Source organism: Mobula birostris, chromosome 5, assembly GCF_030028105.1.
Source record: "Mobula birostris isolate sMobBir1 chromosome 5, sMobBir1.hap1, whole genome shotgun sequence".
NCBI classification, from domain to species: Eukaryota; Metazoa; Chordata; class Chondrichthyes; order Myliobatiformes; family Myliobatidae; genus Mobula; species Mobula birostris.
In genome coordinates, this window is record NC_092374.1 from 60,814,619 (window position 1) to 60,825,810 (window position 11,192).

Here is an 11,192-nt window from a genome sequence, read left to right on the forward strand (position 1 = left end):
ATTTATATTTTTTGGTAATTGTTATCCCTAAGTATATAAATGAATCAGTAACCAATTTAAATGGTAAACGTCCATAAATAGGTACATGCTTATTTAAAGGGAATAATTCACTCTTACTAAGATTCAATTTGTAACCAGAAAAGTTACTAAATTGAGCTAACAGATCTAAGATAGCAGGAATTGACTTCTCCGGGTTAGAGATATATAACAACAAATCATCTGCATATAATGATAGTTTATGTATTTCATTTCCACGGGTAATACCAACAATATTTGGCCAGTCACGGATAGCAATTGCTAAAGGTTCAAGAGCAATATTAAATAGTAAAGGACTAAGAGGGCAACCTTGCCTATTACCGCGAAAAAGACGGAAAAAAGGAGATCTATAATTATTTGTACAGACCGAGGCTACCGGGGAGTAATATAACAATTTAATCCAAGATATAAATGTCAAATTAAAATTAAATTTCTCAAGAACATTAAATAAATAAGGCCATTCAACTCTGTCAAAGGCTTTCTCAGCATCTAATGAGATAATACATTCCGGAGTAGTAAGTGAGGGGGTATAAACAATATTCATTAACCTCCTAATATTAAAAGATGAATAGCGATTTTTAATGAATCCGGTTTGATCCATGGAAATAATTTGAGGTAACACCTTCTCCAGTCTAGTAGCTAGAATTTTTGAAAAAATTTTTGAATCTACATTCAGAAGAGATATCGGTCTGTAGGATGCACAATCCGTAGGATCTTTATTCTTTTTAAGAATTAAGGAAATAGAGGCTTCATAAAACGATTGTGGTAATTTACCTAAACTAATTGCTTCCTTAAATATTCTAGACAACTTAGAAGAAAGAATGGAGGAAAAAAATTTTAAAAATTCCACTGTAAACCCATCGGGACCGGGTACTTTACCGGAATTTAATGATGAGATTGCAGTTATTATTTCTTCCTCTGAAATGGAAGTTTCTAATGATAGGCAATCTTCGGGAGATAGTTTCAGAAAACGCAATTTACTTAAAAAATCATGCATGAAATTAGAATCATGAGGAAAATCAGAATGATATAAAGAGGTATAAAATTCTTGAAAGGTTTGGTTTATCCCAACATGATCAACTGTGAAAGTATCATCCCGTTTGCGGATCTTAGTAATTTGACGTTTAACCGAATCAAATTTCAATTGGTTAGCCAGTAATTTACCCGATTTATCACTATGAATATAAAAATCACTTCTAGTTCTCATTCATTTTCGATCAAGGATGTTAATAATAAGCTATGTTCCAATTGGAGTTCAACTCTGTGTTTGCACAGCTCCTTGCTAGGAGAAATAGCATATTTTTTATCAACTTCTTTAATTTTATCAACCAGTAGAAGTATTTCATTATTAATACGTCTTTTCAAACCGGCCGAATAGGAAATAATCTGACCACGGATATAAGCTTTAAAGGCGTCCCAAACAGTTCCGTTGGAAACTTCATCCGTAGTATTAGTTGAAAAGAAGAAATCAATCTGCTCCTTTATAAATTTGACAAAGTCCTGATCTTGAAGCAAAATAGGGTTAAATCGCCATTGTCTGGTAGTACAAAAGGTATCCATTAACTTGATGGAAAGTTTCAATGGAGCATGATCTGAAATAGCAATAATGTCATAATTACAATCAACTACATATGGAATCAAACGAGAGTCAATCAGAAAATAATGAATTCGGGAAAAAGAACGGTGAACATGTGAAAAAAAGAATTCCTTATCATTTGGATGTAGAAATCTCCAAATTTCTGAAATCCCAGCATCCAACATAAAAAAGTTGATAATAGTAGCCGACTTATTCGGTAAAGCCGGACTACTTGTGGATCTATCCAACATGGGATTCAAACATAAATTAAAATCACCGCCCATTATCAACATATACTTGTTTAAATTGGGAAAGGAAGTAAGTAAATGTTTAAAGAATTCAGGATAATCCACATTTGGAGCGTAAACATTAACCATAGCGACCTTTTTATTAAAAAGTACCCCCGTAATTAACAGAAATCTGCCATTAGGATCTGAAATGATGTCTTGATGAATGAATGTAATTGAGGGATCAATAAAAATTGAAACGCCTTTAATTTTGGCTTGAGCATTTGAGTGGTATTGTTATTTTTTCCAAAACTTAAAGAAGCGTTGACTGTCCTCTTTCCTTACATGAGTCTCTTGAGCAAAGATAATATGAGCATTCAGTCTTTGGAATATTTTGAAAATCTTTTTCCGTTTTATTGGATGGTTTAAACCATTTGTATTCCAAGAGACAAAATTAATAGAATGAGCCATAACTAAAAATTAACCCTTTGGTGAGTAAGGGGTTAACCATAATGTGAGCTCATGAAATCGGAAGAGGAATACATGATTAGAGAGGAACCGGAAATCTCGACACTGGGGACATCTTTGTAGTTCTGAATCAGCCCAATAGAAAAAATTAAAAAAGAAAAAGACCACCCTTTCCCCCAACCCCAAGTAGAAACCCGAACTGAGCCAAAGAAGGCTGAAGAAAGCGCTAATTAATATTAACTTTAAACCCATTTCTGCACGGGGCAACTCCAAAAATATATGTTAGGTAAGTGACCTCCCAAAGACTAATATGTGAAAAATAAACAGTATTGTAAATTAGTCTCCATAGTAAAAATTACTAAAATATATAAAATAAAAGAAACCAGTATCAGTGCATATAATTAGTTAATTATAAACGAGTAAATAAAAAAACGCTTCCAAAATAAGAAAACTGGATTATGGGAAGAAGAAGCATAAGAACATGGCGTCCCGAAAAAAAATAAAAATTATAGAAAAAGAAAGACAAGTCTCCATTTTAATTATGCGAAAATCAAAAATAGGAAGCATATAACTACAAATGACCGTCGGATCGGATCATTAGTAATAACAAAAAAGGATAAATTAAAACAAAAGGTTAACTAAGGGAAAGTGATGTTATTCACAGAAGATAAATATTCTATATAAGTTATAGAATAATCACTATAGTAAAGAACAAAGAACAAAAATCTTAAACTTATATAAAACCTTCATCGCACAGTAGTAGAAGGTTTATTTTGAAGAAAAACACCAGAGAGAGAAAAAAAAATTGGTGCTGAAAGCACCAAACACAGATTAAGAGAGGGTGTCTGTATCAGATGGGAAATTATCATCCAAAAAGCTCCGAGCGGCAGTTGTAGAGTGGAAAACACGACGATTTCCATCGGGAAGAGAGATTCTGAGTCGTGCAGGATACAGTAGTGCCGGTTTGAGATTTTTTTGACAGCATTCCGACATTAAAGGTTTAAAAGTCAGTCGTTCCTTCACTTCAGGACTGTAGTCCTGAACTATCCTGAAGGAATGCTGGTGATACTTGATCATCCCTTGTCGACGAGCGATCTGGAGAAGTTGTTCTTTAACATTAACATAATGGAAACGAAGAATAACTGGTCTGGGTTTGGAAACAGCCGCTGCCGACTTTACCCACGGTATACGATGGGCGCGATCGAGTAATGGAGGATCGTTGGGAAAAACTGAACCGAACGAATCCTTTAAAAGTTGAGCAAAGAATATTACAGGATCTCCAACCTCAACATCCTCGAGTAGGCCAATTAAACGTAAATTTTGTCTTCTCGATCGATTCTCAAGATCAATAACTTTGGATTTAAGTTGTTGGAGCTGTTTAGTAGTCGAAGCTAGATTCTTCTCTAAGATCTCAACTTTTGTATCCGTCTTCTGAGATTTAGTATCCAGCTCAGAAATTTTTGCATCGTGTTTTTGAACATCAGCATTCAGGAATTTCAAAGATTCCGTGATTGATTTTAAATCTTCATTAAGGCTTTGACGATGTTGTTCAAATTGAGCAGTTAAACTTTCAGATAATTTTATCCGATGCTGCTCAAACATTTCCTCCAAACACTTCACCATAACTTCGTAAGTTAATTCCGTTGGTTTAGAGTCACCTTTCTTCTTTCCTCCGTTCCCAGCAGCGTCTTTCCCATCTTTGGTTTTAGATCTCGTACTCATTTCTTTAAGCTCAAAAGTTGCGATTGACAAAAGGAAGTCAATTAATCGATAATTCAGAGAGATAAAGTAAGTCTTCTGGTGTACTTAAAGTTGATTAGATCAAGGAGATCATAGGTTAAAAAGGATAACGGGAATGGAGCGAAGCCAGAGAGACGACCTCACTCCATGAGCGCTCCCTGCAGAATCCCCATGCAAGTTTTTCTTGATCCCATTTCTGTAGATTTTTAAATGAGGCTACCATGCAGAACTTTGTCAAGTGCCTTAGTAAAGTCAATTTATATCACATCAACTGCTTTACCTTCAATTTGTGTTATCACTTCCTCAAAAAAGTCAATTGGGTTGTAAGGTGTGACCCACCCCTCAGCAAGCCATGCTGATTATTCCTAATGAGACTATGCTTCTCCAAATGCTCACAATTCCTTTCTCTAAAAAATATTTCCAATACTTTGCCCAACACTGATGTCAGACTCAGTGGTCTATAATTCCCAGAGTTATCCTCACTCACTTTCCTGAACAAAGTAATAACATTTGCCATCCTCTTATCTTCTGGTACTACTACTACTCCTGTGGTCATTAAGGACTCAAAAATCATGGACGACAGTGCAGCAATCTCTTTCTTCACTTCCTGTAGTAATCTGGGAACTTGTGTATCCTAATGCTTTTCGAAAGTTACAGCATCACTAACCTCAGCATGTTCCAGCACATTAGCCTGTTCTAAGCTGACCTCACATTCCCTCTCTCTGGTGAATACGGAGACAAAATGTTCATTAAGGGCCTCCCCTACCTTCTCCGACTCCAGGCACGTTTCCTCTTTTATCCCTGATCAGTCCTACCCTCACTCTGGTCATCCTTATCATTGTGGCTATCCCTCAAGATCGAGGATGATGGTCTTCATTCTGAAGAAGTGGCCCACAGAGCGAAGACGCCTGTGCATGTATTTGTTTAACGTGTACTTGACATTGCGCTCCAAGAAGCACACGATACTTTACAAATCAACCAACTGATTCCAATGGCATGGAAGCCATGAGGATTGGAGCTGATGGATTTGTTGCAGCCTCCATCCGCCTTCACAGCCGTTGAATTCGAAGTAACTTTGTCCGCCTATTCCACCGTTGAGGTCTTGGTTGGATTGTTCTTCGTCAGGGATCTCACCCTCGACCTTACCGCCATGGGTGACCCTACCAGGAGCATAGCTCCAGACGCCATTGCTCTCGGGATCACAGAACCACATAAGCTTCTCCACCACGACAAGGTGACAACCCACGGGGAAAGAGTCATCCTTATACTTACATATAAAAGGCCTTGGGGTTTTCCCTAATCCTACTCACCAAGACCTCGTGTTCCCTTCTACCTCTCCTAAGTCCCTTATTAAGTTGCATCCTGGCTACTTTATAACTCTCCAGTACCTTGTTTGATCTTTGTTTTCTAAATCTTAAGAATACTTCTTTCTTCCTTTAGACTAAATGTTTCACCTCACTTGTCAACCATGGTCCTTTACCCTATCATTCTTTCCCTGACTCAATGGGATAAACCTATACAGAAACCCATGTAAGTAATCCCGAAGCAACCTCCACATTTCCATTGCACATTTCCTTGAGTACATCCGTTCCCAATTTATGGTCACAAGTTCCTGCCTAATAGTATTATAATTCGCCCTCTTCCAATTAAATACTTCCCCATACCGTCTACTACCATCCAAGGCTATGCTGAAGGTCAGGGAGTTGTGGTCTCATTTGTGCAAGATGTAGCAGAAGGTGTCGACAGGAAGGATTCGACACACGTTATGTAAATAAGCTCCGAAATGTTCACCCACTGAGATATGTCACCTGATCAGGGTCATTGTGTAGTACCGGTCCTATAAAGCCTCTCCTCTAGTCAACCTGTTTACAGTTCTGGGCTCCTTAAGGTCGCCATAGCCAGAGGTGGGTAGGGGGGATAAGTGGTAATACCCATTAAATGCTCCCAATGCCGTGTCTCTCAAATAACCTTTGCAACCAAGTCCAGCTCCTAGCCTTCACGTGTGGCTTAATTACTAAGCCCAGTGGAACTGTTTCTACTGACAGGAGAAGGGGAGAAGACTGGTTACTGGTGACTAACAACCAGTTGCTTCAGGCAGAGCCCCTGGTCAGCCATGATCGGTACCTCATCTAGAAGGAAAACTGATTTCAAACCTCCGCTGCCTTGCTGCTATACCCCTCATGGGGAAGGCTTCGCGACTAAACTCTGAGGAAAAAATCCAGAGCTGGAGTCACTAAGGCCATCCCATGTTGAGTACAATGCTGACTGGCAACCCCTGTGATGCCACCTGTGCCAAACGGTATCGGTCTCTGCCGTTCCTTTGGATTCCTCAGCTGTGTGGAGAGGGGGAGCCTGATGCATGGTCTCCATATCGTACTGCTCTGGCTTGTGTAAACAGTAGGACACAACATCCATGGTCAACCCTGATCAACAGTGTCCCTACTGATACTATCCCTGACTGGCAATTTCACACCCCTCCTCTATTACCCCCCCACCCTATTATTTATTTAGAGGTACAGCATGATAACAAGCCCACACTACCCCATTATACCCACATGACCAATTAACCTACTAACCTGTATGTCCTTGGAATGTGAGAGGAAATTGGAGCACCCTGTGGAAACCCATGCAGTCATGAGCAGAGGAACTGAACCTGGATCACTGATACTGTAACAGCATTGCATTAATCGCTATCCTACTGTGCCACCTCAAAAATCTTCGGAACTCCCCACTGTGAAATCGAACCTAGTCTCCCATGTAAATACTAACCACTTTTGTACTAACAAGGTATGTCTAGCAGCCATTCCTGCCTTTGTAACAGCCAAATCTCAGCAATGGCCACGACATCGTATTTCCCTGTACTGATCCATGCTCTAAGTTTATCACCCCTTGTTCCTGATACTTATCACATTAAAGGAAACACACTTCAACCCATCCAATTGACTGTTATGCCCCATTCACTGAATATCCTTCCTCACAGTCTCTCAATACATTGAATCTATATTTACACCAACTGCTCTATCATCTGACCTATCATTCTCGTTTTCACTCCCCGCCAACTTAATGTAAGTCTTCCCCAACAGCTCTGGCAAACCTGCCCGCAAGGACATTGGTCCCTCTCAAGTTCAGGTGTAATCTGTACCTTTTATACAGGTCGTACCTTCCCCTGAGGAGATCCCAATGATCCACAAATTTGAATAACTGCTCCCCACACTAATTTTTCAGCCACACGTTCCACCTGTGATATCGTCCTATTCTTATACTCACTGGCATGTGGCAGAGACAACTGTCAAGAGATTACTATCCTTGAAGTCTTGCTTTTTAGCTTCCTTCCTACTGCTCTATATTCACTCTTCTCTTTTCCCAGCTATCTCATTGGCAGAAAGATGCACCACTATGCCTGGCTGCTCTCCCTCCCCCTTAAGACTGCTGTGGACTTGATTTGAGTTGTCCCTGAACCTGGCACCTGGGAAGCAGCATACCATCCAGAGTATCACATCCACAGAATCTCCTGTCTGTACCCTTTAACTATTCAATCCCCTATCACCACTGCACTCCTCTGCTCCCCCTTCACTTCTCAGCCACAGAGCCACGCTCAGTGCCAAAGACCTGGACTTCGCAGTTTTCTCCTAGTAGTTCATCCCACCCCCACCCAACAGTATCCAAGGTGGTATATTTATTATTGACAACAGCCACAGGGGTAACATATATGGTGATATATGTGTACTTAGTACAAAGTTCAGTATAAATGTATCTATCTAACTCACTTTTCCACTTCTGACAGTCACCCAGCTATCTGCCTCATGCAGCTATGGTGTGGTTGTCTCTTGGTGGCTTCTATCTATCAACTCCTTTTCTCTGGAATGATCCATAGGCCATCCAGCTTCAGCTCCAGTTCCCTAATGTGGCTTGCAAGGAGCTGCACTTGGATGCACTTCTTGCAGGTGTAGTCATCAGGGACACTTGAGGGGTCACCCTGACTTTCCACAAGCATGCAGGAGCAGCACACAATTGCCCGGGGTTCCATTCTTGCTGTTCTACCTATGTAATAGCGAAGAAAGAAAAGAAGCTTACCAGGAGTAAATTTTGGCCTCAGCCACTTCTTGCTGAAGCCTCTTGAGCCAAAGCCTCAATTCACCCACTCCAACCCTGTCCACTCCAACAATGGCTGCTCCATTTAAATCGAACTTCTTTTCACTTTTCCAAGTGAAACTCACACGCAGCGAGCCCTGCCCCTTTTAATGGCTCCTGCCCTCACACAGATTTCTTTCTCGCCCTTGTACGTTAATGCAGAAGTGTAAATAACTCAAGTGCTGGAAATAATTGCCAGGTTATGTAAGATCTTGGAAAGAGAAATGTTGTTAATAGTGTTCAGTGATGTTTCAACAAAATTAAAGAATCATACTGTAGATATCCCATAATGTGGTGTGGCAAAGAATTAAAGCAACATGCCAAGGAAGGTGGAATTCTGAATTTTGGAAAATCTTTAAAGCTTTTGTAGCATGGAAGAGTTAGCATTTCAACTTGATGGCTGTTTATCTATCTGCCTCTCCATATAAGTCAATTTCTTGAAGTTTTAAAAAATTTTAATTTAATCAATTTTTAAAAGTTGTGATGCTCAAGGTGTTACAGTTATCTGACAATTCATAACTGAGTGTTTGCAATTATCGTCTGTGATCACTGATCCGTTGAATGGTTGCATTTTATGACTCATGCAGTGTGCTTCATTCAGGACCACTTCTCTGCTCTGGTAGCATTTCTACCAATGCTGAAAGATAACTAATTGCATCCATGTTCCCTGAGTAATAACTTTATGAACGCAGTAACCTGCAGGCCATTGGAAATCTGTAATTCTGTCTTCCAGTTCAAAAGCCATTGAGACCAGGCATAGGATAATCGGACCATTTCTGAACTTTGGGGTGATTTGGAACCAAGATGCAGAATGCATTCAGTCTTTGTTATCAGCTGGCTTGCTGTGTTTTTCTGTAAGTTGTCCCAGATATGCACGTAGACATTGCGGAACCAATCATTGCCTGTACAGTACCGCAATGGGCTTTCATGCACTTCAGCCAACCGGCTGCTTGTGATGCGTTGTTCTATTTTAAGGTTGTTTTTGTTTATACAACTGCATCTTGTCATTTCAAAACCAATTACAACCCGTAAGTTTCAATAAAAATAAGTTATTAGCTAATATCATTTTCCATTAAATACTGAAACATTTATTAATGTATGTCACTATTTTTAGAACATAGGGTATATCTACATGTTTTTGTGGGTGTACTGGGGTTGAAGCATTGTTAATGTTTAACTGGACAACATTAACTAATTTCTTAATTACACTTTATTTACATGTGGACAAGGACAACAGTTCAGCCCCTGTCACCAAACTGTATTGAAAATTCCAATCAAAATTGTCAATTTTTAAACGCAAACACGAGGAAATCTGCAGATGCTGGAAATTCAAGCAACACACACAGAAAATGCTGGTGAACGCAGCAGGCCAGGCAGTATCTATAGGAAGAGGTACAGTCGACGTTTCGGGCTGAGACCCTTCATCAGGACTAACTGAAAAAAGAGATAGTAAGAGATTTGAAAGTGGGAGGGGGAGGGGGAGATGCGAAATGACAGGAGAAGACAGGAGGAGGAGGGATGGAGCTAAGAGCTGGGAGGTTGATTGGCAAAAGGGATACGAGGCTGGAGAAGGGAGAGGAGCATGGGATGGGAGGCCTAGGCAGAAAGAAAGGAGGAGGGGAGCCAAGAGGATGGGCAAGGAGTTATAGTGAGAGGGACAGAGGGAGAAAAAAGAGTGAAGAAACAATAAATAAATAAATAAATGATGGGGTACGAAGGGGAGGTGGGGCATTAACAGAAGTTAGAGAGGTCAGTGTTCATGCCATCAGGTTGGAGGCTACCCAGACGGAATATAAGGTGTTGTTCCTCCAACCTGAGTGTGGCTTCATCTTGACAGTAGAGGAGGCCGTGGATAGACATGTCAGAATGGGAATGGGACGTGGAATTAAAATGAGTGACATATCGGAATGGGAGTGGGACGTGGAATTAAAATGTCTGACATATCAGAATGGGGATTTTTATACAGTTATTGATCCAATGGAAACTTGTGCACCTTTGAATTCCATTATTTGCATGTATACAATAGCTACCACTCACAATTCCTTTTTTCAGGTATTAATAATGAAAAAAAACCCAAGTTAAAGGTCACAATTGCCTTAGAATTAGTAAACTTACTGTCCAATAGCAAGTGTGTGTGGTATAATCCTATGCATTCTTATCCCGTCTAGGTTTGTCTGCTGATTTTAAGTCCCAACCTGTGAAGAGGGGAACTAGGTTCTCAAGGCCATGTGTTGCTTTGTTACAATGTCTGCACACTGTCTCTATCAGCACATTATTTTAACCTTTGCCTTACTGCAATCTCCACATAAGGAGAAGAATTTAGGAGTATCCACCTTTTCATTATGAGGATTTATGAAACAGTGGATCTTTCTTCTTCTTGATGACAGTCCTGAAATGGAGGGGGCTAAAATTAGAGCCAGACTATTCAGAGAGTGAAAACCTGAAACATGGAGGGAGCAATTGAAAATAACAAAAATAAGTTTGGTTTCTTGTTCAGCAAATGAATTAAAATCCACAGAGTTAGTGTATAGATCACTTATGATCTCATTGATTTAATCATTCTAGAGGTTCAGAAAGGTGAGCTCGTCCAAATCAGCTCTAGTCAGCCTGGATGCTGGTTGCTGGTTCTGTAAGCATGTAAGTTTTACATGTTTACAGAACAAAAACAACCCTTTGGCCCATCTAGTCCATGTCAAACAATTATTCTGCTTAGTCCACTGTCTCACATCTGGACTATCCTTCCCATCCATGCATCTATCCAAATTTCTCTTAAGTGTTGAAATCGAGCCTGCACCCACCACTTCTGCTGGTAGCTTGTTCACATTTGCACCAGCCTCTCAGTGAAGAAGTTCTGCCTCAGGCTCCCCTTAAATATTCACCTTTCACCCTTAACCTATAAACTCCTGTTCTTGTCTCAATTTATATAACTGTTAATTGATCTGTCCACTGTTTAAGGAATCTAAACGCATAACAATTTTTATTCTGTATTAATTAAAACGCTACTGCTGAATAGT

General features: G+C 39.8%; 1 long non-coding RNA gene across 1 annotated transcript; it reads left to right on the forward strand.

Annotated features, from left to right (window-relative positions):
• The first annotated feature begins 2,251 nt into the window (after window positions 1–2,251).
• LOC140197726 (uncharacterized) lies at window positions 2,252–11,170 on the forward strand. The gene is made up of 3 exons (XR_011886002.1): window positions 2,252–2,593; window positions 9,408–9,570; window positions 10,347–11,170. It is a non-coding gene; the product is annotated as an uncharacterized lncRNA (long non-coding RNA).
• The last annotated feature ends 22 nt before the right edge of the window (window positions 11,171–11,192 follow it).